Genomic DNA, 22,436 nt, shown 5'->3' with positions numbered 1-22,436 from the left:
ATTGCAAGAGTCGACGTGGGAAATAAGTCTCCAATTATTTTTAAAAGAAGAAAACATCTGCATTTTTCTGTCTTCGGAGAAAATTCTTGTAGGGCAAATGTTTCAACAAAGATGAGTTTTATCATTTTGTTTATATGGTCCATAGCGATTGTTATATTACTGTTAGTGTTCATAAAAAGTGCCCGCCGGCGGGTATTTAAATGCAACAAGCGCATATGTGGTCCACTGTTTATTTTTGGCATGATATTTATGTGGATTTTTATAACATGATAGGCACAGATGCATTTTTCCAAACATTGTTCAATTACGTTTGATGTCCAAAGACACTGCAAATCCATATATACTTTCGGTAAACGAGTCTGTGTCGTTCGTGTTTGGTGTTTTGTGTTAAGTACTAAACGTTGTTGACAAATGTGAACGAACGTTTCTTTAATTTCGTGTTAATATAGTGGTCAATTCTTCTCTGTACTTCTAGCTGTTAAGCCGTCATGTAGTCATACATATAGTGTTTGTCGCTCTAGAGGAATTGCCAACTCTCCGTCAAAACCAAGAAATGACAACGTTGTCATTGAGTTTCACGCACGAGATCAGCAAAGAAGAGAACAGATGACGTCACAACAACTCAGAGGACATAAAGTCCTCTTGAAAAACAAGAAATTTGTGAAATTAAGGGATTAGTTAGCATATCTAGAAAGAACAAGATGAAAAATGTTCACTTGCTAAAAATCAGCGTGTTAGTTCAAATTAGTAGTCAGGGAAATTGGTGAAGCAACGCTATGCGCCGATGAGGGATTCCGAATAAATCCTTCTGAAATAGGCCTGGATCGCTAACGTTACAATCCAAGCCAATTTTAGAGGGAAATGTATAGAGTCATCAGAACAAACCAACTTTCCCTATTAGCTAGAGGATGGTTATTGGTAAGAGGGATTTTTTCGACTTAATCTTTGTGAATATGCCATCCAATACCACAATTTCACAAATTTGACTTTGTGTGACGTCACTCTTCCCTTCTCTACTCATCTCGAAAATCAAAAGTGTTTTGCAACTGTCTTTTTGTTAGAGAAACTGTACTTCGCTAGCCATTAAATACAGGTAAAGACAAAACACGGACTCACTGGAACCTCTGACCCTCATCGGGAAAATGACTTCTACCAGGAGCTGTAACCCGGAGCGAGCAACTCCCATTTTAGGCATGTGTTACGGCGTTTTTACGGACCACTTTATTTTTAGACACATTTTAGGACACTTTTTCCCGCGAAAATAGAATCCTCACCACGTCTATGAGCGTATTCGATGTATAAGGCCCGTTTCAAACGTCGTGCTACTGCCGTGCCGAACTCAATTGATCGAATTAAATTCGACTTTAGCACGGCAGTAGCGCGACGTTTGAAAGTAAGTCGGCTACTGCCGTGTAGCACAGCAATCCTTGCTGTGCTACACGGCAGTAGCTCGACTTGGTTTCAAACGTCTTGCTACCGCCGAGCCGAACTCAGGTCATAAATTATAAATTCACTAAAATATATTTAAAAGTCTGCTAAACCGTTTCTTTATTTTTGTTATGTTTTCGGCAACAGCCGTTCTATTCGATTGAAATAAATTCGACGTCTGAAACCAAGTCGTGCTAGTGTCGCGCTGCGGCCGAGCTACAGTCGAGCTAGCTTAGCACGGCAGTAGCACGACGTTTGAAACACGCCTAAGATATCAAAAAGGAAAACTAAACGTTATTAAAAGGCAAAAAATATAATTTTTAGGTCTTTAGGTTTTGCTGACTGGTTTGTGGAATTTAAAGATATTCAAATTCGCGCCAAAACCGTTCTAAAAATAGACTGGTCCGTGAAAGCGCCATGACAAGAGCGCATGGAAGTTGCTCGCTCCGGAATATGGGCTCCTGCTTCTACTGTTTATTTATAAGGCCCCGTCCACATGTATTTGGGTATTTTTTAAAACGGACATTTTTTTTCGTCGTTATAGCCTTCCCTCTACTAGTAAACGGCGTTTTCGGTCACCAAAACGGGTAAGTTTTTAAAACGCGGGCTCCCAGAGGTGAGATTTTTCAAAACGCCGGCTTCTCGTTCACGTTTAGATGAACGAAAACAGAGGTTTTTGTGTACAATGATCTCATGCATCATCTGCTCGTAGCATTACGCATGCTCTGTAGGGGATGCGATCGTATTTCCATCTTTTTTATAATTTAGCGTTTTCAAGTGGATACGCAAATACGCAACATGCGACATATGGGGGCGTATTTTTTTTTCGAAAATTTCCGTTTTCAAAAATATCCGGATTTGAGTGGATTTGTCTCGAATTCTCCCAACCCCTCTCGTGTTTATATCAGGCTATGCAAACACGGAAAACGTTTTCTTTTGCTTAAATGTCGCACCCCCGGCCTTGAGTTGAATGTTCGCGTGTCTGCTTCTGCATTTTGACAAAGATTATTTTTAAATTGACTATTGACATTTCTTTGCGCAAAATAATGTTGGAAGTGGAATACTTAATAAAACGTATGATCTATCAAATGTTAAAATTTTTCAAAATTATTTCATCCCGAGATGATCCTAAGACCTCTATTTTGCTTCAAAGATGCAAAAAAGCGGGTCTCAATGGGGTGGTGGCATTTACGGTTATCGGCTAAAATTTTGGCTCTTTTACGGCTATCGGCAAAATTTTTTCAGTTACGGTTAACAAAAAAGTTAAAAATTAACTTCTTTTGTTTCAAAAAGTTAAATATTTATTAACCTGTATTTTTTGTATCTTATAAAGCAAAATAAAGGTCTTAGGATCATCTCGGGATATGAAATAAACATATACATTTGATAGATCATACTTTTTATGAAGTATTCCACTGCTAATATTATTTTACACATAAAAATGTCAATAGTCAATTTAAAAATAATCTTTGTGAAAAAGCAAAGCATACACGCGAACGCCTAACTCAAGGCCGGGGCGCGACATTCATTACAACAGAAATGCCGTTTTCACACTAAAGACGGATTATTCGTGTGAGACGGGTTATCCGTTTGATGATTCGCGTCAGATAGGTAATACGTCTTAATTTGAACATGGAATAGTTTTAATTTTGCATGAACAATCCACCTGACTTTATCCTTCAACTTTGACGGACAGTTTGAAGACGGGATTATCCGTTCCAGATAGCCTGTGTACAACCGCCCCTTCCCCTCAGAAAAAAAATCGGAGAGGGGGTATCTGTCGGAAAGGGGGAGACTGTACACAGGCTAGTCTCAGACGGATAATCCATTTCTAGCTCTAGTGTGAAAACGGCCGATAACAAAATTCCTGTGTCCAGTGTTTTTAATGATAGCGAAGGACTGTACGGAACCACTGTCAGCCGTTTTGTCTTGTCCGTAGGCCTTATTATTTCGCGCGGCTAATGCGTTTCGGGTCACGTGGTCCGAGCGAGTTCGCCACCGAAATGCCTTGACCGAAATTGCGTGGGAAGACGCCATGCAGGGACATAGGCATAGCTTCAGAGAAAAACAGGGAAATGTTGTTTATCGGCAACTTGTTTTACAAACAGTGAGATCTCTTCGTGTTGTTTCACTAGTGTTTCGAGGGCACGACCTCCTGAAAATCGCAAATATTAATCCCCGGAAAGAAGCCACACTTTCGCTATGGAAAAAAAAATTAGTTCCCCGAGAGAACGGCGGAAATGGAAATGCGTCTTGGTCTTTACCTAAAAGGCGCTTTACCTAACGTGCGTACGGAGCCACACTAGCGGCGAAATAAAAAACGCAACCATAAGTGAGTTAAGTACCTTCCTAAAAAGTAGCAAATCTAGGGAACAATTTCTTTTACGGTTAACTTTTTTTTACCCTATTTACGGCTAACGGTTAAAATTTTTCAATTTTTACGGCTATCGACTAAATTTTTGGCCGTTTTACGCCTATCGGTTAACCCCATTGAGACCCTCAAAAAATACATAAATATTTAACTCTTTGAAACAAAAGAAATTAATTTTTAACTTTTTTGTTAACTGTAACTTAAAAAAATTAACCGGTAGCCGTAAAAGAGCCAAAAGTTTAGTCGATAAAAATAAAAGCCAACACCGCATTGAGACCCTCATGATATTTTGCTACAGTGCCGTCAGTGTGCATGAAATTAACGAATTATGAAGTCACGCGATTTCCCTCTTCTGACAACTAATTAACCCTTTGATATAAAAAATTGTTACTACAACCTAAAATGATACTTGCATTATTATTAACCCAAGTTTACCATCTATTTATGTTGAAAATTGTATAGAAATGATATGAAGGGAAACAAAAATTACGTCGAGTCAGCGGAAGGTTCGAGTTATCGGGAGTCAACTGTAATTCTTTTTCTTAGACTAGGACTGTTCAGATAGTGAAATCTGAAAAGACAAGTCACTTTTAGTTTAGTTTTATCGCTGCCGTGCTAAGCAAAAGCTTAGAAGCGTAATTTTTGACCAAACGAAGGCCTTTTCGAATTGAGGGCCGAGTTTAGCTGCTTTTATACCTACTTAAAGTAGAAACGCAGAGGAACATAAATAATTTTTGATATCGTCTCGATCACACGCAGCTAGCCACAATACCACGATAAAAAAGAGATATCTTAAAAGGTTTTCAAAAGGAAAGGGGAGATGGTGAGAAATTCTGATACCAGGAGGGGATGCCATTTTTCCCTAAAACGTATAGAAGGCCAAGCCAATGCCTGAAGTTAATAATGGTTAATTCTTTATAACTTTACATAGATCGCGGTAAGTCAACCTGCAGGTAAGTATTTATATGTTTTGGATGGACAATGCATCTGGCTGCCGGGGGTGTACTCCCTTAACAGGGCAAAAAAATTCACGTGAGTCTGTCAGCCTGTGCGATTGCTTTGATTTGCTTGATACATTTTGTTTGTACTCCAATTATACAAAAGCAATAGGAAGCCTAAGCAGCAACGATGGCGACGGCTACAAAAACGTCACTACAAAAGTAAGTTCTCGCTTCCTCTTTATTAAGCTTATTCCATCTCGTTTAATTCGTCAAATATTGGCAAATAACTTTTGAAGTTAAACTCTAAAAGACTGTATCAAAGTTCAGGAAAAGAAAACGAAAGTTGTTGTCTTGTGTTCCCGTCCTAGACAAAACGTGAAATTAGGCTCTTTCACGTCGTACTCATGCAGCGACGGCTAAGAAATGTACAAAAGGCGTGATGCACATGCAAAGCTGTTGCTTTTCTAGTATAAACCTATGCTTGTTTGCTGTTTTCGATGCCGTCGCCGTTGTCGTTGTTTAAAATATTGTAGCTTGTTGCAACATCAACATGTTCAGGCCCGAGCGTGTCCAGTGTAACCGCTAGAGAACGTTGCTGATACTCCTTGGCTTGCTCGAGGTCACCTAGGTCCTGGTAAACTGAAGCCAAGTTTTTGTAGCTTTTTGCAACAACAACATGTTCAGGGCCGAGCTTGTCCAGTATAATCGCTAGATCACGTTGCTGATACTCCTTGGCTTGCTCGAGGTCACCTAGGTCCTTGTAAATTAAAGCCAAGTTATTGTAGCTTGTTGCAACATCACCATGTTCATGGCCGACCTTGTCCAGTCTAATCGCTAGAGATCGTTGCTGATACTCCTTGGCTTGCTCGAGGTCATCTAGGTCCTGGTAGATTAAAGCCAAGTTATTGTAGCTTGTTGCAACATCAACATGTTCAGGGCCGAGCTTGTCCAGTGTAATCGCTAGAGAACGTTGCTGATACTCCTTGGCTTGTTTGGGGTCACCAAGGTGCCTGTAAATTGAAGCCAAGTTATTGTAGCCTGTTGCAACATCAACATGTTCAGGGCCGAGCTTGTCCATTTTAATCGCTAGAGAACGTTGCTGATACTCCTTGGCTTGCTCGAGGTCACCTAGGTCCTTGTAAATTAAAGCCAAGTTATTGTAGCTTGTTGCAACATCACCATGTTCATGGCCGAGCTTGTCCAGTCTAATCGCTAGAGAACGTTGCTGATACTCCTTGGCTTGCTCGAGGTCACCTAGGTCCTGGTAAATTAAAGCCAAGTTATTGTAGCTTGTTGCAACATCAACATGTTCAGGGCCGAGCTTGTCCAGTGTAATCGCAAGAGAACGTTGCTGATACTCCTTGGCTTGCTCGAGGTCACCTAGGTCCTGGTAAATTGAAGCCAAGTTATTGTAGCTTGTTGCAACATCAACATGTTCAGGGCCGAACTTGTCCATTTCAATCGCTAGAGAACGTTGCTGATACTCCTTGGCTTGCTCGAGGTCACCTAGGTCCTTGTAAATTAAAGCCAAGTTATTGTAGCTTGTTGCAACATCACCATGTTCATGGCCGACCTTGTCCAGTCTAATCGCTAGAGAACGTTGCTGATACTCCTTGGCTTGCTCGAGGTCACCTAGGTCCTGGTAGATTAAAGCCAAGTTATTGTAGATTGTTGCAACATCAACATGTTCAGGGCCGAGCTTGTCCAGTGTAATCGCTAGAGAACGTTGCTGATACTCCTTGGCTTGCTCGAGGTCACCTAGGTCCTTGTAAATTGAAGCCAAGTTATTGTAGCTTCTTGCAATATCAACATGTTCAGGGCCGAGCTTTTCAAGTCTGATGGCGAGTGAATGGGCAAAGTATGTTTTGGCCACGTTAAATTCACAATGCATTTTACAAATATGCGCAAGGTTTTCACATTTTTCTGAAATGTCTTTATCGTGAACTTGAAGAAAATTTTCTTTTACAAAGACTTCGTCGGTTACCATGGTTATGGCCTTTAAATGTGGAACGAGACGTATGGTGTCCAGTCTGATATTTAATTGTGGAACAGCGTCTATAAATTCGTCAAATGATGTAATAACGGCATTTATGACTTGAGGCGTTTGAATCTCTGAACAATTGCTCATCATAATTTTGACAGTATCATGCACAACCTGGTGCACACGAATGAAGTAGCCACCTTGGTCATCTTCGAAAAGTAAAAGTGAGCAATTTCTTAACTTCATACGTATTAGTTCCTTGTCCTCTTCATGAAAGTCTTGGAGTACGTTAATGATATAATTAATTGCTACGTCCACGTTTAATTGTTGTGGTGCGCAGAGGGAGAGTAGAGTGAAAAGGTGTTTCACAATCGCGTCAGAACTCTTTAGTGTTTCGACGGCTAGCTTAATTGCTTGTGTCATTGACTTTGGGTAAATTGGGTTTGTATAAGCGAGTGTATCCTCTATAGTTTCTCTTTTGCCTTTTTCTAACATCTTCAGGTATTTGTTCCAGCCAAAATGCTTCGATTCTTTGTCCTGTCGTATCCCTTTGACAAAGACGGCAGCGCCTGCAAAGCAAGTGGTTGATAGTCTAGTTTTTGTGCCACTATTCTCACTATCTCGCTATCTTTTATTCCAGATAGCTTGGCCAATAAGGAACAGGCATCGTCTGGCTCCATACCTTTGCTTGCTGAGATGTGATTAACAAAAGAGCCTTTTGGGGGATTGACCTAATATCTTGAGTTGTAATCAGCATTTGACCCCTTGCCCAAGTCTGGATTCCAGCCTGTGGTAAATGGACATGCATAGAGGACATGGTGCTGACATTGTCAACAACCAGTAGCCAAGATGTATAACAGCTAATTTTTACAGCAATAAGCATTTTAAGATAAGTGATCTTTTCCTCTACTTTCCAGTCCTTGGAGCTGAGGATTTCCATAACCGAATAGTCTGGACACTTTAAATGGCGAGCAAATGAGACATATGACTCAAAGAGTGAATCTGAACAAGCTGCATTTAAGGTCATCACAAATAAAGAACTGCCTGATATTTCCTTGATCTCGTCAAAGTACCTCTTAGCTACGAGCCCAGCTAACTGTGATTTGCCACTTCCAGGATTCCCTGAGATGTACAGACAACTCAGCTTGTTGTCACTGGATTCTTTTAGCTCTCTTAACTGCTGGGCTATTTCTGACACCTCGCGTTCACGACCACCGATGTCATGTGAAGGTTTAGGAGGGAGAATACAAAACGAAGGCGTTTCTTTGTGAAGCTGATCTTCAAGGACCTGGCGTCGATCCTCCTTTTCTCGAACTTCTTGTTTAAGGTCATCAACCTTTTTAAGGATCTGTTGTAATTCTTCTGTCGGAAACGTTTTCTGATTTTTTAAATCTTGAATTTTTACAGTGTGTAGAGCAAGCACTTGAAATGCCACCTCAACTTTGCTAATAGCATTCTGAAAATCTGTGTCAGAGAGACTACCTTGTTTCATATGAGCAAATTCTTCGTTCCTGAAATTTCTAAGATGATCTACGTTCATCCTCACAGTTGCGCTAAGACTGGGCCCAACACAATCGGAGAAAAGAATGGCGTAGAAAAGCATTGTGCAATCCCATTCTTCTATGTTTCCGTTTTGCATCGTGGTTAAAAGATGAGCATTTCTTCTTTGGTTTCGGGCAGACTCTCCGTTATAAAAGTCCATTCCATTCCGAGGCTCGTCTTTCCATTCTCCTTTTGTTAATTTGTACTGTTTGTCCCATTCTTGTTTAAAGATTTCTCTCAGGCCTTCGGTGAGAATATCAGTTGTTGCATAACAAATTCTGAAGTAGTTCAGCTGTTCTTTGGAGTACTCTTGGGAAAAGGACATACTTGATAGAATTCTGGTCCTTGAAACCTTTGGGAAAATAATCCCTTGTGTTAGCAAATCAACTCAAAGAGACATATTAATTTATACCAAAGAATCATAAAAGAAACAAGGGGCACTAAAAACGAAAATAACTAACAAGGGTAGTGTTGAAATTACATTCCCGTTTCGAAAAACTCTACAGCTCGATAACCTTTCTTTGACATTTAACAAAGCAACATTAAGCCATCAAACATAAACTAAAAGAAGACTTGAAATTTTAACAATAGCATAATATTTAAAATGTCGCCTTATCAATGACTTACTGAGCTCTCTCTGGAGCTCTCTTTAATGCAGTCTCCCCACACTGTTATAATCCTCTTCATCATCTTAAAATTTTAAAGGCACCGGACGAATTTTCGACTAGTTTAAATTTCTTGCGTTCATGTGTTCCTTTCACACCTTCACACGGACTAACCGTACGAAAATTTAGACACTTCGCTGTTCAAAAATTTGAACGCCAAAAATCGAGCTCCTTGCATTTTTCAGCTCTGTTATACGATGCAACAGTACAATTAGACAGAAAACCCAAACGATAAGTAGAAGGTTTTTAAGAAAATGACTATTTTTGCTTAGAACTATGGCATAAAATTTGAGACTGTCAGTTAGATATGTTAAAGGGACTGGTTCACGATAATGCGCAAGTGTGAGTTCTGACAGTAGCTGATTGTTTTTAAACCAATCGGAAGCGAGTTAGATGCACGCAAGTAAATTTACAAAATTAAAATTAATTGTTTGCGACGCGAGAGTATTTCCGGGCATTTGGTTTGATTTTATTTATCCCCATAATTCAAGTTTAATCTTTGCTACTCCTCAGATATATGTTGCAGCCGATAAGAATAAGATTTACAGCCCTATCCTGCTTTGAAACAAACGTTTACCAACGTGTATTTTACGAGGTCGTACCCACGCTAACAAAGCAGTCACCGATCGGCAAACAAAATTTGTAAACAAACATCTTATTACTGTTCTCTCAGTTCGCCTTATATAAACCCAGAAATAGCACCTGACCGGTGACAAAAACACACAACGTATGAGTATAAAGATTATCCTTAATTGAGCATAAATTTCAGTTGCTTCTCAGCAAATGAACAAATTCATTCGCGTTGCATCGGGTCAGTGTTCCGCAAAACAAATGTTATCGAGTAGAACACATGGAGAAACTAGATTATAAACATAATATTCAGGTAATAATTTATTTTAAAAACATCAATTCTTAAACATATACGATCGTAAAGCAAAGATACAAGGAACATTTCAAGTTGCATATAACTACAGGTCGGAGTCAAAAATCAAATTAAAGTTGAACGAACTCATGCCTTTAACCACTTTCCAAGTGTCGTGTATTCTTTGTGTGCACACTACTCTTAGAACCATACCAGATCGATAGGCTAAGCTTCTCTATCTCCAAAGACTCTTGAGAACGGCCTGTTGCCGGACGGCCACGATGCTATTCTGAACCTCCACGATCAAAACATTAATTTTTGCGTCTTCTTAGAACGTAACCAGTCAAACAACACAACCACACGTTAATCACCACTGCCGAAGTATAACTAGGCCAGCCAAAGCGACGGATGTCGAAATAAAAGGAACGATTTTCAATGATTGTACCAGTAATGGCGATTTCGAAATGAGTGTTGACCCGACAAATTAATTCTGAAGCTGCGACAAACGATGCGCCTGCGCATAACCGTGATCGAGTCATTTTAACCCTCCATCGTACAGGGGGTGGGGTGGGGGGCTTAGGGTTAGGATTCCTTTTCCCAAGGGAAGTTTTCTGTGATTTTTAAACAATGATTATGACTATTAAAAACTCTTCTTTTTATTTGCGGACAGTTTATTTGTAACAAAAAGTAGCTCAATTATTCAAATCAATAAACTTTAAACACCCCTTAACAAAATTGAAAGTCGATTGCTATGGTATGGTTAGGAGATATGACGGCAGCATAAGTGACGTTCACTATGAAGTCATGTACCTGAAACAGATCCAAAGGAAGCCAAATGTCTATATGTTCAGAGTTTTAACTGAGTTTTCAGTAAACCCCATAGTGTAGGCAGTTTTGACCTACGTCACAGGTCGCCAATGGCACGATGGGGCATTTTTATTGTTTTCACTCTCACCTGTCCTATTATATCACATGAATTGTCGGCCATTTTGACTGACCTTACTGTTTCCCAGCTGCGCGATATCCCATGTATATAGAAGAATCTAGGTAACTCGAACTCTGAAGGGAAAGCGGAGAACTGGATCGAACTATTCGAGTTAGCCGAGTAAAAAAGACTGAAAAGTGAGGTGAACTTTAAGGAAAATGATGGGCCGTAGAATTAGGAGCCTTATGAGCTCCTGAATGACCTTTTCCTATTTCAACATGCACCTTCTGCTAATATGGCCTGTTTCAAATAGGATCCTCTTAATACTTATAGAGCCACATACTGTACTGCAAGCCCAGACTTATTTTGCACATTGATATTCCTGTGCATGAGAAACAGGCAACTCATTCGTCATGCTACAACTGGCGGACACATTAATGATTAATCAAATGTGTATTGCGCGCGAAGTGAGGCGCCAAAGGCGCCTGGCCTTTCGAGGTTTATAATCTCGTCGCGCGCTAAGCACTCGTCCCGCGCGTGGTGTTAGCGACCTGCAAAGTCGGCCGGTCCATCTTTACTTGCATATATCGCCATGGTGTCCGCCCTGACGTCATCTAGTGTGTGACGTCAAGGAGCATTTTGTGCTTCCAGGCAACACCGAAGAGTGTCAACGCTTTGGTCATATTTCTATCGGTTTCGGTTTTTTTGAGGTCGTTTTACGGTATTAAGTGCTTTTTGCAATGAATTTCGAATGTAAAAGTACTTTTAAGAGCAAATGGAAGCGATTTTTGATAATAACCCTGAAGATATGAGCGAAAATCGAGGTAACAAAACACGTTTTCATGGCAAAAGAGTTGTACCGTATCGGCTTAGTTCGGCATCTGTTCTTTAAATGCGTAAAAATGAGTTTACGTTGGGTTTTCAGCGTCAAAACAGCAGTCATTCTTCTGAAAGGTATCTTTGAATCCTTGCTTAATGGGGCGCGATCAACTTTATACAGGGCGCGCTGGCGAAAGTTCTAGGGAAAAGCCTTTCAATAAAATATTATCGTTGCGTTCACAATATGTTCCACGTGGCTTAGTGGTAACAAAACGTTTAGTCTTTTTTTTAAATTAGTTATTGTAGTTTTGTTTTGCTTCTTTATATAGCTTAAGTTTGTTTTAAATTATATATTTTTTCCCTATTTCCTCTTCAACTTCTTGCCGTTCGCCCGAAGTCCTTCGCGAGGTCCTTCGATTCATGTATTTCGAGTAATCCTCAGCTATTGTTACCAACGTTGCCGGTTCACGTATATTTAAACAATTTAGGGTTGTTGAAAAAACCTTTCTGTTAAACTTTCCATCCCCAGATTGTCAGTTTTTTGTAGATGATGTACTTACTGTTAACGAAGAAGGCTAAGATAACAACTGTAGCATGATTACAGAGTTACCGATCGAATGACCAAGGGAAGCAGGGTGTCTAAGCGGAAACAGGATCTTTCTTTTAGCATGCCTGTGCGTGACGTCTGTTTCTATTTTCGCCGTAATTCAAACCACTTACCTTAAGGCAAAAAAATACCCACATCAATTACATATTTCACAGGACATTTTATTGCATTACTTTCACCATTTGCTTCCGCTTACCGCTTCCACAATCTACTAAACAATTATTCCTCGAGCCCGAATGGGCCCTGAGTCCCATAAGGGCGAGAGCAATAATAGACATTTTTACCGATACGGCGGCCATATTGAATTAATTCGATTTAAGGAGTGTTATAGGATGCCCAGGGGGCATGAGCACATTTCGTATGTATTTCCGAGCGCTTTTCGGGACATTTTTTCTTAAAGTTTTCTTAGAATACGATTCTAATGGGAAGAAAGATCCTTGTGCCATGTTTGGATTTAATAATGATCGCCTTTTTCCTGAGAAATATACAGTGAAAGACCATATTTCTAATACTAAACTAGGAAAAGGCGATCATTATTTCATCCAAACACGGCACAAGGATCTTTTTTCCCATTACAATCTTATTCTAAGAAAACTTTAAGAAAAATATTCCGAAAAGCGCTCGAAAATACAAACGAAATGTGCTCATGCCCCCTGGGCATCCTATAATAATCCTTAAATTGAATTAATTCAATATGGCCGCCGTATCGGTAAAAAGGTCTATTGTTTTCGTAAAATCCAACTAGTTGGTAAAAAATATCGAGACAAAACAACTTAAGCTAGTCAAGGCTAGACTTTAAACCTTTTTTGCCGCCAAAAACCCCCGCTTTTCGCTACTAGTAGGCTATAACATCAAGCCTAGTAGTAACTCAACCAATCAGAGTGCAGCATTGATAATAGACCACTAGTTAGATTTTACTAAACTAGCAGTAACCGATGGTTAGGAAGTGCGGGCGAACATGTGGGTTTACCTTAGAGATGTGATTGATGAGAACCGCTTTCATAATTGTGTAGGTGAATCAGAGAAAGCCCTTTTAGTCCCAGTGTCAAAAAATGAATTACTGCGGATCATGAGCGTAGAAACTGAATTGAACAACACAGTAAACAATACTCATATTTAATTCATCGATTTTATTCACAGTTGCTAAGGTACAATTATTAGCCTGCGAATGGTGAGGAGCGAAGAGAGAAGGCTGTATTCACATTCAAAGATACAATGAAAACAGTAATGCGTGACACAACGCTCAACCTGAAATGTATACAGTCACGACTGCTCCAAGTCCTATTATTCAATCGGGTATTGAATCCGTGTTTAATGACCTAAGGCAATTGATATGCAAAGGAAAATAATGAAAAAAACCAAGAGCCATAATTATGGCTCTTGAAAAACTTAGTTTACCTCTGGAGTTTGAAGCCTATTGAAGCTTTTAGATGACAAGCGACGTAACATGCCTGACATCGTATAAAAATACAAAAACCATGCACTGGAGTGGAACCTGAATAAACTTAATTTACATGGATTTCTAGACCTTGCTAACATTCGTATCTTCCATACAACTCGTCTCACACTAAGCCGAGATCAGGCCCTGCTTTCATTTTCCTGGGTAAATAGAGTATCGGCCGGCAAGGCGAATAGAAAAGTCTTATATTTGGTACAGTATTTGCGTACCTGAATTACGTGTACTTGCGAATCGAACAATGATTATTGCATCACTTGCATGTACTTTCACGTGATTACTGTGACATCAGACGGACCTTAAACTCAACACCAGGACCTTTGCGGCCACATACCATGCTTATTAGTCGGTGCAACACGAGCATCCCAAGAATGTGGACAGATTTGGGAAAAACCTCGCTATACAGTTAATAGAGTAACGCTGACCAAGAATAGTCTGCAGGCTCCTTTAGTCGCCCTCAATTACTCAGTGGAGTATTTTCATGGTAAGTACACTGGCCTGTTTCAGGCGTTCAGATGAGCGGAGAATGGCGCGAGTGGAGAGCAGAGAGGAAATAACAAGCGGGCGGGAATAAAAAAAGAAAGCAATATGTCAATTATTGCACAATGGCGTCCGTATTTTCACTCTCAGCGAATTCAACCTACTCAGCTCGTTGACCCGCAGGTAATCATGTATTTTTTCTTCATATTACGCCTTCTTAATAATTTTTTGTGGTAACCTAAAGCTGTAGGTCGATGACGTGCTATGATAGTTCAGCCACACTGTAATTTTCAGGGAGTTATAATAACTCCTCTAGTGGGGCTAATTTAACTCCTTACAGTGGAGTTATTTTTCGTGGAGTTATTTTAACTCCAAAGAGGAGTTTAAAGAACTCTTCTTCAGGAGTAAAAGTGACCCCAGATATTGAGGAGTTAAAATAACCCCAAAAAAGGAGTTATCCTGTACCTAAAATTTTTACTCCACTTTCAGAGTTAAATTAACTCCAAAAAGAGTAAAAACAACCCATGTAAGGAGTACAAGTAACCCCATTTCGGAGTGATTTTAACTCCAGACCGGGAGTAAAAAGAACTCTTTTTCAGGAGTAAAAATGACCCCAAATTCGGAGTTAAATTAGGAGTTAAAATAACCCCCAAAAAGGGGTTATCCTGTACCTAACATTTTTACTCCATTTTTGGAGTTATAATAACTCCCTAAAAATTACGGTGCACATATGCTTTTCGCATTGCAGTTTTCTGAATAATTGAGAATATTGCATTTTAGCACTGTAAGCGGTACCACTTCTCAATTTGTACGCCAGTGGGGTATAAGAAGCACAATCATTTTGTAAGAGAGGTCCCTCCGGGTTTTGCTGTGACTGTTCCTGGGTGGGGTCGGACAAATAAAACTGAGAGCCCAATTTAATGGGCTCTTTCTTCTCCGTCAACTTCCTTTAATTTATCAGTTCAAAAAAAACATATATTTTATAATTATAAACTAAAGGAGAGCCTTATACAGTTTTGAAGACCAAAATTCATTTTTAACGTCAAATGCCCCAAAAAGGTACCACGGCAACTCCAGCTTCTGTCGTGTCAAATATTAGTAATCGTAAAGGTACCACTTCACAAGTTATACCCAAAATGCTGGGAGCACTCCAGTCATTTAGCTAGTCATTTGCTCGGTAAGGAAGGCCTCCTGGCGCTCGCTTGCTTTCCCTGTCGACTGTTTTCATAACCTTCTTTTAAAACGCCCCGTTTCAAATAGCTGATATCTTAAATACTCCAGGAGACTCTCATACTGTTTTGCAATTCATTTAGTCATTACTATGCAAAACAACTACCGTTATGCCTGGCTATTGCCGACACTCTCAATGGAAGTCAAATAAAGAAACAGGAACACATCGCTTCAATTCTTTAGCATTTGGACGTTATCGTTTTCTTACATTTTGTCCCTTAATCGATCTGTGAACAGTATCTTCGTAAGTTACCTAACGTTTACTTATTCCAGGAAGGAGTTTCATGTACATTTATGATGATTCAAGTTCAAAATTTTCAATCATTGCTGCAGGCTAAAATTTATTCACACTTCGCGTTAAGAAGCAGCCTGTTTTCGGCACCGCGGAAAGTAGACAAAAATACTCAACGCATAGTTACAAACCGGTATTATTCCTTAACTATCGATGCAAAAAAGGTTGTCAGTCGACGTCGTTTTGAACAATTTTAAAGGTCTGAAACATCAAATGATACAGATTTCTACACTAAAATCAGCAAATCAGTGTAAAATACGTCAAGCGTGGAGCAGTAGCCGATCCACCAGGATTGTCAGGGTACTGCTTGCTCTTAATATCTTGAGGAACTGTTTTTTACTACATTTGTGTACTTGCATTGATGTAAATGATGTACATGATGTACTTACTTTTTGCGATTTGCAAGCTGTTAATGAGAGCGTCTGCTTGACTGACGAAGGGAAATATGGTGTGAAAACGAAAGCGGATGTTTAAACATGCCACGAGATGATATCACATTCTGCACCACCAAAAATGCGCATATTTTGCAGCTAACGCTATCCACGGGTCATACTCAGGGCGGGGGGTCGGGAGGAAGAGGGGGTAAATTGGCCTATTCGAGAATTCGCGTTGGACGTAAAGAATACACGCACAAAAAAGCTATATACCCCAAAAATCACTGAATAATTTTTGTACCCCAAAACTGAACACCACCTTTTAGTTATTAATTCATACATTCATGTGCATCACGTTGACTGCCTGAGTTACTATGGAACTGAGTAAGAGCGAATGCGCTTTTAAAAAACAATCGCGTAGATTACCGGCCGGCAAGGCGAATAGAAAAGTCTCATATTTGGAACAGAACCTGTGTCCCTGAACTACGTGTGCTTGCGAATCGAACAATGCTTTCACGTGATTACTGTGACATCAGACGGACCTTGAACTCAACACCAGGGCCCTCGCGGCCATATACCATGCATATTAGTCGGTACAACACAAGCATCCCAAGAATGTGGACGGTTTTGGGAAAAACCTTGATATACGGTTAATAGAGTACCGCTGACCAAGAATAATCTGCAGGCCCTTTTTGTCGTCCTCAATTACTCAGTGAAGTATTTTCATGGCACGTACTGGCTTGTTTCAGGCGTTCAGATGAGCGGAGAATGGCACGAGAGGAGAGCAGAGAGAAAATAATAAGCGGGCGGGAATCGAAAAAAAAAAGCAGCATGTCAACTACGCAATGGCGTCTATATTTTCACAGTCAGTGTATTCGACCTACTCAGCTCGTTGACCCGCAGCTAATCAAGTATTTCTTCTTCATATTACGCCTACATAATAGTTTTTTGTAACCTGAAGCCGTAGGTCGATGACGTGCTATGAAAGTTCAGCCACACATGTTTTTCGCATAACAGTTTTTTTGAATAATTGAGAATGTTACATTTTAGCACCGTAAGCGGTACCACTTTACAATTTATACTCCAATAGGGTAGAAGAAGCACAATCATTTTTTTAAGGGAGGTCCCCATTATATCATTATATTTTTGCGACAGGACTTTTTTTTTCAACAGCAACTAATATTTTATACAATAAAAGGGTAGTGTAGGAGCTGCTTGGAAGGTCTCTCTTAATTGAATGCAGGAAACAATGACAGGTCCCCAATAAAAGGTCACCCATACCTGTCGTGGATGTCTGAATGAGTATTAACATAATATTTCTCAAACTCATTAATAATTCATTAAGAAAATACAAAGGAAATTAATGTTTAATGAGTGTTTGGAAATCGGATGAAACACTGCTTAGTATTTGCATCCTTAATTTCTCCTTCAAAAATGATTTTGTTTGAGAAGAAATATCAAACATTCGACACAGTGTTTCATCACCAGATGAAACACCTCGAAGTTCGTCAAAAATACTCCGCTGCGCGTCGTATTTTCAACTCTCTTCTCGGTGTTTCATCTGGTGATGAAACACTGCATCTCATGTTTGATATATTACATCAAGAGCACAAGTGCAAAAAAGGCATAACACAATTAGCTTTAACCTCACAACGTCGGCAGACCAATGCGATCCTTCTAAGAATTTGTTGAAATATTATATCTGAAGTGGTTTTTATATTTTGCTTCTTAAATCAACTTTTTTTTTTCTAGGGGGAGGGGGATGGGAAGAGGAGGTGAATTACAACAAGGATCGGTCCTGCTTTCCACGACACACTGTACAAGTCACGTTACTTATATGCATCACACTGCCGTCATTTGGTATAGTTAAATACATTATACTACTACACGAGAAATTTCTGCAATCTGATTGGCTTAGAACAGTGGTATTTCTGCTTAATTTGAAATACCTACATGTGAAAATTACAAACCTTTTGTGGGTAGTGGTATAAACAAATAATAGCATGATTTGTACGTGATATTTGGCATAAATTTCAAAATTGTCTCACATTTCACTCGCCTAACGGCTTGTGAAATTACGTATAACAATTTCGAAATATCACTCGTGGTATTTATGCCAAATATCACTACAAATCATGCTATTACCTATACTAATTAACCTTCAGTATAACTGATATTTCAAGACCGTTTGGTTCTCAGAGGGTTGTGTTCTGCAGTGACAGGAGTTCCAGTGTGGCTTAAATTTATTCAGAATTTCGAAGCACACTGTCTGAATTTTAAAGTTTAAAACAACAACAACTGGCACCTGACACTGAAATCACGATAGACTATTCAGTTGACACGCTAGTGGTTCCTTTTATTTGAATGACTCATTGACGTCAAATACCCCCACAAGGGCATTACGATAATTCCAACTAGATGCACTGTAGATAGCGTTACTACATAAGTCACAAGTTAAACTCCAAAGAGTCTACGATAAATCATCATAAACACTGCAATCATTTTATTAAGGGAGGTCCCCCCGGGGTTTGCTTGCTTTCCTTCCCGGTTCAGCCCAATTTAAGGGGCTTTTTCTTCTTCGTCACCATTCTTTAATAAACCTCCTTCTAATAGCACTACAGAAAGCCATATACTGTTTGCACACCAAAATTCAGTGACACACTACTATGCGAAACAACTTCCGTCGTGCCTGAATATTGACGACACGCTTAATGGTGGTCAAGCTTGAAGAAACAGAAACATTTCTCTTACATTCTTTAACTTTTAGACGTCTTTTTCTTTTATTTAGTCTCAATCTTATCTCACGTCCATCGCACGTAGGATCATGCATAATTTGGGCTGAACATTTTGAACTATTGCAGTAGGCCAAAATTTGGTTGCATTTTACGTCAAGATAAAGCTTTTATGTTATCTTTCACGGAACCGTAGCTAAAACACTCAACTCATGGTTACAAAGAGCGATTATTTTGCTGCCAAAAAAGTTCCTAGTCGCCCTCGTTTTGAACGATTTTAAGATTTGAAATTGACCAAATGGTACATACCTCAGTTTCTACCCTAAAATGCGTCATTAGCACTCCACCACCCAGATTGTCAGTTTTTGTAGTCGTAAGAAATGTTTTTTATTAGTAGATACTCGATTTGTATACTTGATGTAAATGATGTACTTGCTGTTTGCCATTTCACTCAGATTGCAGGCTGTTGCTGAGAGAGCCTCTGCTTGAACGACGAACGGAAATACTGTGAAAACGAAAGCGGATGCTTTACCATGCCTTGGTGTGACCACCAAAAATGGGCAGCTATTTTATTTCACTTGTTGCTCACGCAATCCATGAATAACAGCCCGGGGGGAGCGGGGGTGGGGGGGAGGGGTAAATTGGCGTCCTGAATAAGTTTTTTTCCCAGAAAGACTTCCTTAGTAGTTCATACATTCATGTGTATCAGTCAAGTTGACTCTTCTTTAGGGTTTACAAAAGAATTGAATAAGAGCGAATCCTAATTCAGACGTTACGTTTTTATAAAAGAAATCTTTTTTTTTAAGAGATAACCTCGAATTTTCGATAAAGCCCTTTACCGTTTTTCAAACTGTTTATCTCTTTAAGAAAATTATTCACAACAAATACCCCGCAGATTTTGATTAAGGGAAACAGACCGTCTCAAAATGAAGACGGCCCTTGCGCCTGCCACGCAGGCTAGTCGGCGTTGAAGCACGACTTTAGGGACTGTGCAATAATTATCAGGAGGGGGGGGGGGGGGGGGCTGAAAAACTAACTAGAGTTATCTAGCAAAAACTTAGACAGTACCCCCCCCCCCCCTCTCCAAAACAAAAAAAGTTAGTTCCCCCCTCTGTTATGTTAAAAATAACGTCGCACCCCCGCCCCCTCCCACCACACTGGTAAACTCAAAACTGGACTGAGCTGCCATCACAGCTTCAATAATGACAAACGTTATTATGTAACATCTAGTATCGAGAAGGATGTTGATCGCTTGGTTGAAGATTTAGACAAAGCATTTGCTAAGTACCGGGGTGCTTACCACATTGGCTCAAAATCTAAAATTTCTGAAGCCAGAAAGAGAAAGGTGCAGAGAAAAAAAATCAAAGAACAGGGGAATGAACGCTTCAAATAACAGACGAAAAAGAGCTTGCATTATATTTAGATCCTTGGGAGGAGAGCCTGTTGAACTTTGTTATGAGCCACATATATATGGAATTCTGCAAATCGATTCAGTCGATGAAGAAACATTACTTTTTGTCACATCAAAAACCGACAAAGCTTGTCTACGAGATCTGTTTGATTCCCATTGTTTTATGGGGGAAGCTGAAAAACAAGTTCATGATTTTTGCTTTACATAGGATCAGCTCAATTAATTAGAAGACGGGTTAAAATTGATCAGTTGTGAATTTACTTTTCATTTTGATGGAATATTTTCAATAATCGTTTAACAGCTGTTCGTGTTGATATTTGTTAAAGTCTATCATGATGCCTGTATTGAGAATCTTTTATTGCGTTTAATTTTATTTACATTTCGAATAAAACTTAAGGCCCCCCCCCCCGCCTCCGTCAAATGAGTGATTTTACTTTGAGCCCCCCCCTTTCTTGGCAGCAATTTTATGTAATGCCCCTCCCCTCTGGTTTTAGGCCCGCCCCCCCTTCCTGATAATTATTGCACATGCAGTCCCTTAACTGTACCAACTGGACGGCGGTGTGATGTAGATAGCTAAGGTGACTTGTGAAGTGTGTAGTGGAAAGCAGGACGGATCCATGTTGTAATTAATTCACCTTCTCTTCCCACCCCTTCCCCTCATCTTGCGATTCATAAAATAATTTTTCTTTCGATTCCGCTTAATTGCTATTTTCTCCCTGCTTTCCACTCGCACCCTGTATCGTCTGAACGCTGGAACAGGCTACTCACCAAGAAATTACTCTACTGAGCTACCCATTCCTGGAGACCTGTGGATGTTGAAGGCGACAAGCGAAACCAAATGGACTACCAGAGCCGTGAAAAATGTAATTTCAATGCGAATTTATGGACCATTTTTTTGTAGTCGTAAGAAATGGTATTTACTACAAGGAGATACTCGATTTGTATACTTGATGCAAATGATGTAGTACTGTTTGCGATTTCACTCAGATTGCAAGCTCATTACAGAGAGCTTCTGCTTGAACGACGAAGGGAAAAACTGTGAAAACAAAAGCGAATAATTTACCGTGCCGTGGCGTGACCACCAAAAATGCGCGTGTATCTGCAGCTAGGGTCACAGCCCGGGGGGGAGGGGGAGGGGTAAACTGGCGTATATGTTGTGGTTCAATAGGCCATTTTCGAGTTCCCCCGGGCCTCTGTATCAAAACGAGGCTAGGTGCTCAACCTTTGATATGGAAATGATTTTTCATTCTCATGCAAATAAAACTCATTTCCACAAGAAAGGTTGAGCACCTAACCTCGTTTTGATACAGAGGCTCGGGGAAACTCGGAAATGGCCTGTCTTATCCTTGGTTTAAATGTTATTTTCTTTTGTGTTTTGTTTTCGGGTATGATAATGTATGATAATGAGTTTGAAACAAAAGGAAACAAAATTTAAACCAAGGATGAAACTGAACCACGAGATATATAAAAACTCCCTGAATAAGTTTTGCTCCCAGAAAGACTTCGTTAGCCGGGTCATACATTCATGTGTATCAAGTTGACCCTTCTTTAGGGTTTATAAAGAAATTCGAAAAGAATTGAATACGAGCGAACCTACGTTGTGTTAAGTTTTTATACGAAATCATTTTTTTTAAACACAGCTCGACTTTTCGATACTAGAGAGAGCTTCGAACCATTTTTCAAACTGTTGATCTCTTTAAAAAAATTGTTTACAGCAAAACACCGCAATTTTTTTCTGTTCAGTAACTGTCAAGTGAGGACGCTACAAACAACTAAAGCGGGAAACAAGCGCATGAAATTGCTACGGCTTTTGGTTGGACGGGCGATTGATCACACACATGAAGAAGAAGAAGAAGAAGAAGAAAAAAAAGCCTTTCACGGTTCCGAGTGGCCCAACCATTCTTCTCACATGCGAAAAAATCATTGTTGGGTCTCCTGATTTTTTTGATCTGTATAAGAATTTACCACATTGCTGCAAGTTTTCAGTTTTCAAGTCCCCGTGCGCATTTATCTATAATAAACCATGTTCTCATCAAAAAGCTGCATTAGCACAATCAACAATTCCTTCATTAGTTCTAATGAAAGGTTATCACTCGAAACATCAATTATGAATCTTTGAATGACGGCAAATTTACTGAATCAACTCAGCTGACGAAATGTGCTGCGCGTTTTAATTTCCACTGGAGCAACACCACAGTTTCTTTCGAAACTGACCCCTTTATCAACACTTAATGCAAATTTTAAAAACAGTTAATTCTACTACATGCCTTCAATTTTCAGAGATATTATATCTATAGCATAATCAGACAATACACATATG

General features: G+C 39.7%; 1 protein-coding gene and 2 pseudogenes across 1 annotated transcript in view; 1 reads left to right on the top strand and 2 right to left on the bottom strand.

Annotated features, from left to right (window-relative positions):
* LOC140923963 (dermatan-sulfate epimerase-like protein) overlaps positions 1–678 on the top strand; it is a 28,244-nt pseudogene extending 27,566 nt beyond the window's left edge.
* The window catches only part of LOC140923964 (uncharacterized), a 103,401-nt gene that overhangs the window by 36,334 nt on the left and 44,631 nt on the right, over positions 1–22,436 (bottom strand). The window lies entirely within an intron of this gene.
* LOC140923962 (uncharacterized) lies at positions 675–21,113 on the bottom strand (annotated as a pseudogene).

The sequence above is a fragment of the Porites lutea genome, chromosome 14 (genome assembly GCF_958299795.1).
Source record: "Porites lutea chromosome 14, jaPorLute2.1, whole genome shotgun sequence".
NCBI lineage: Eukaryota > Metazoa > Cnidaria > Anthozoa > Scleractinia > Poritidae > Porites > Porites lutea.
Note: the sequence above shows the minus strand (reverse complement) of the source record. Positions and strands in the feature narration are given on the sequence as shown.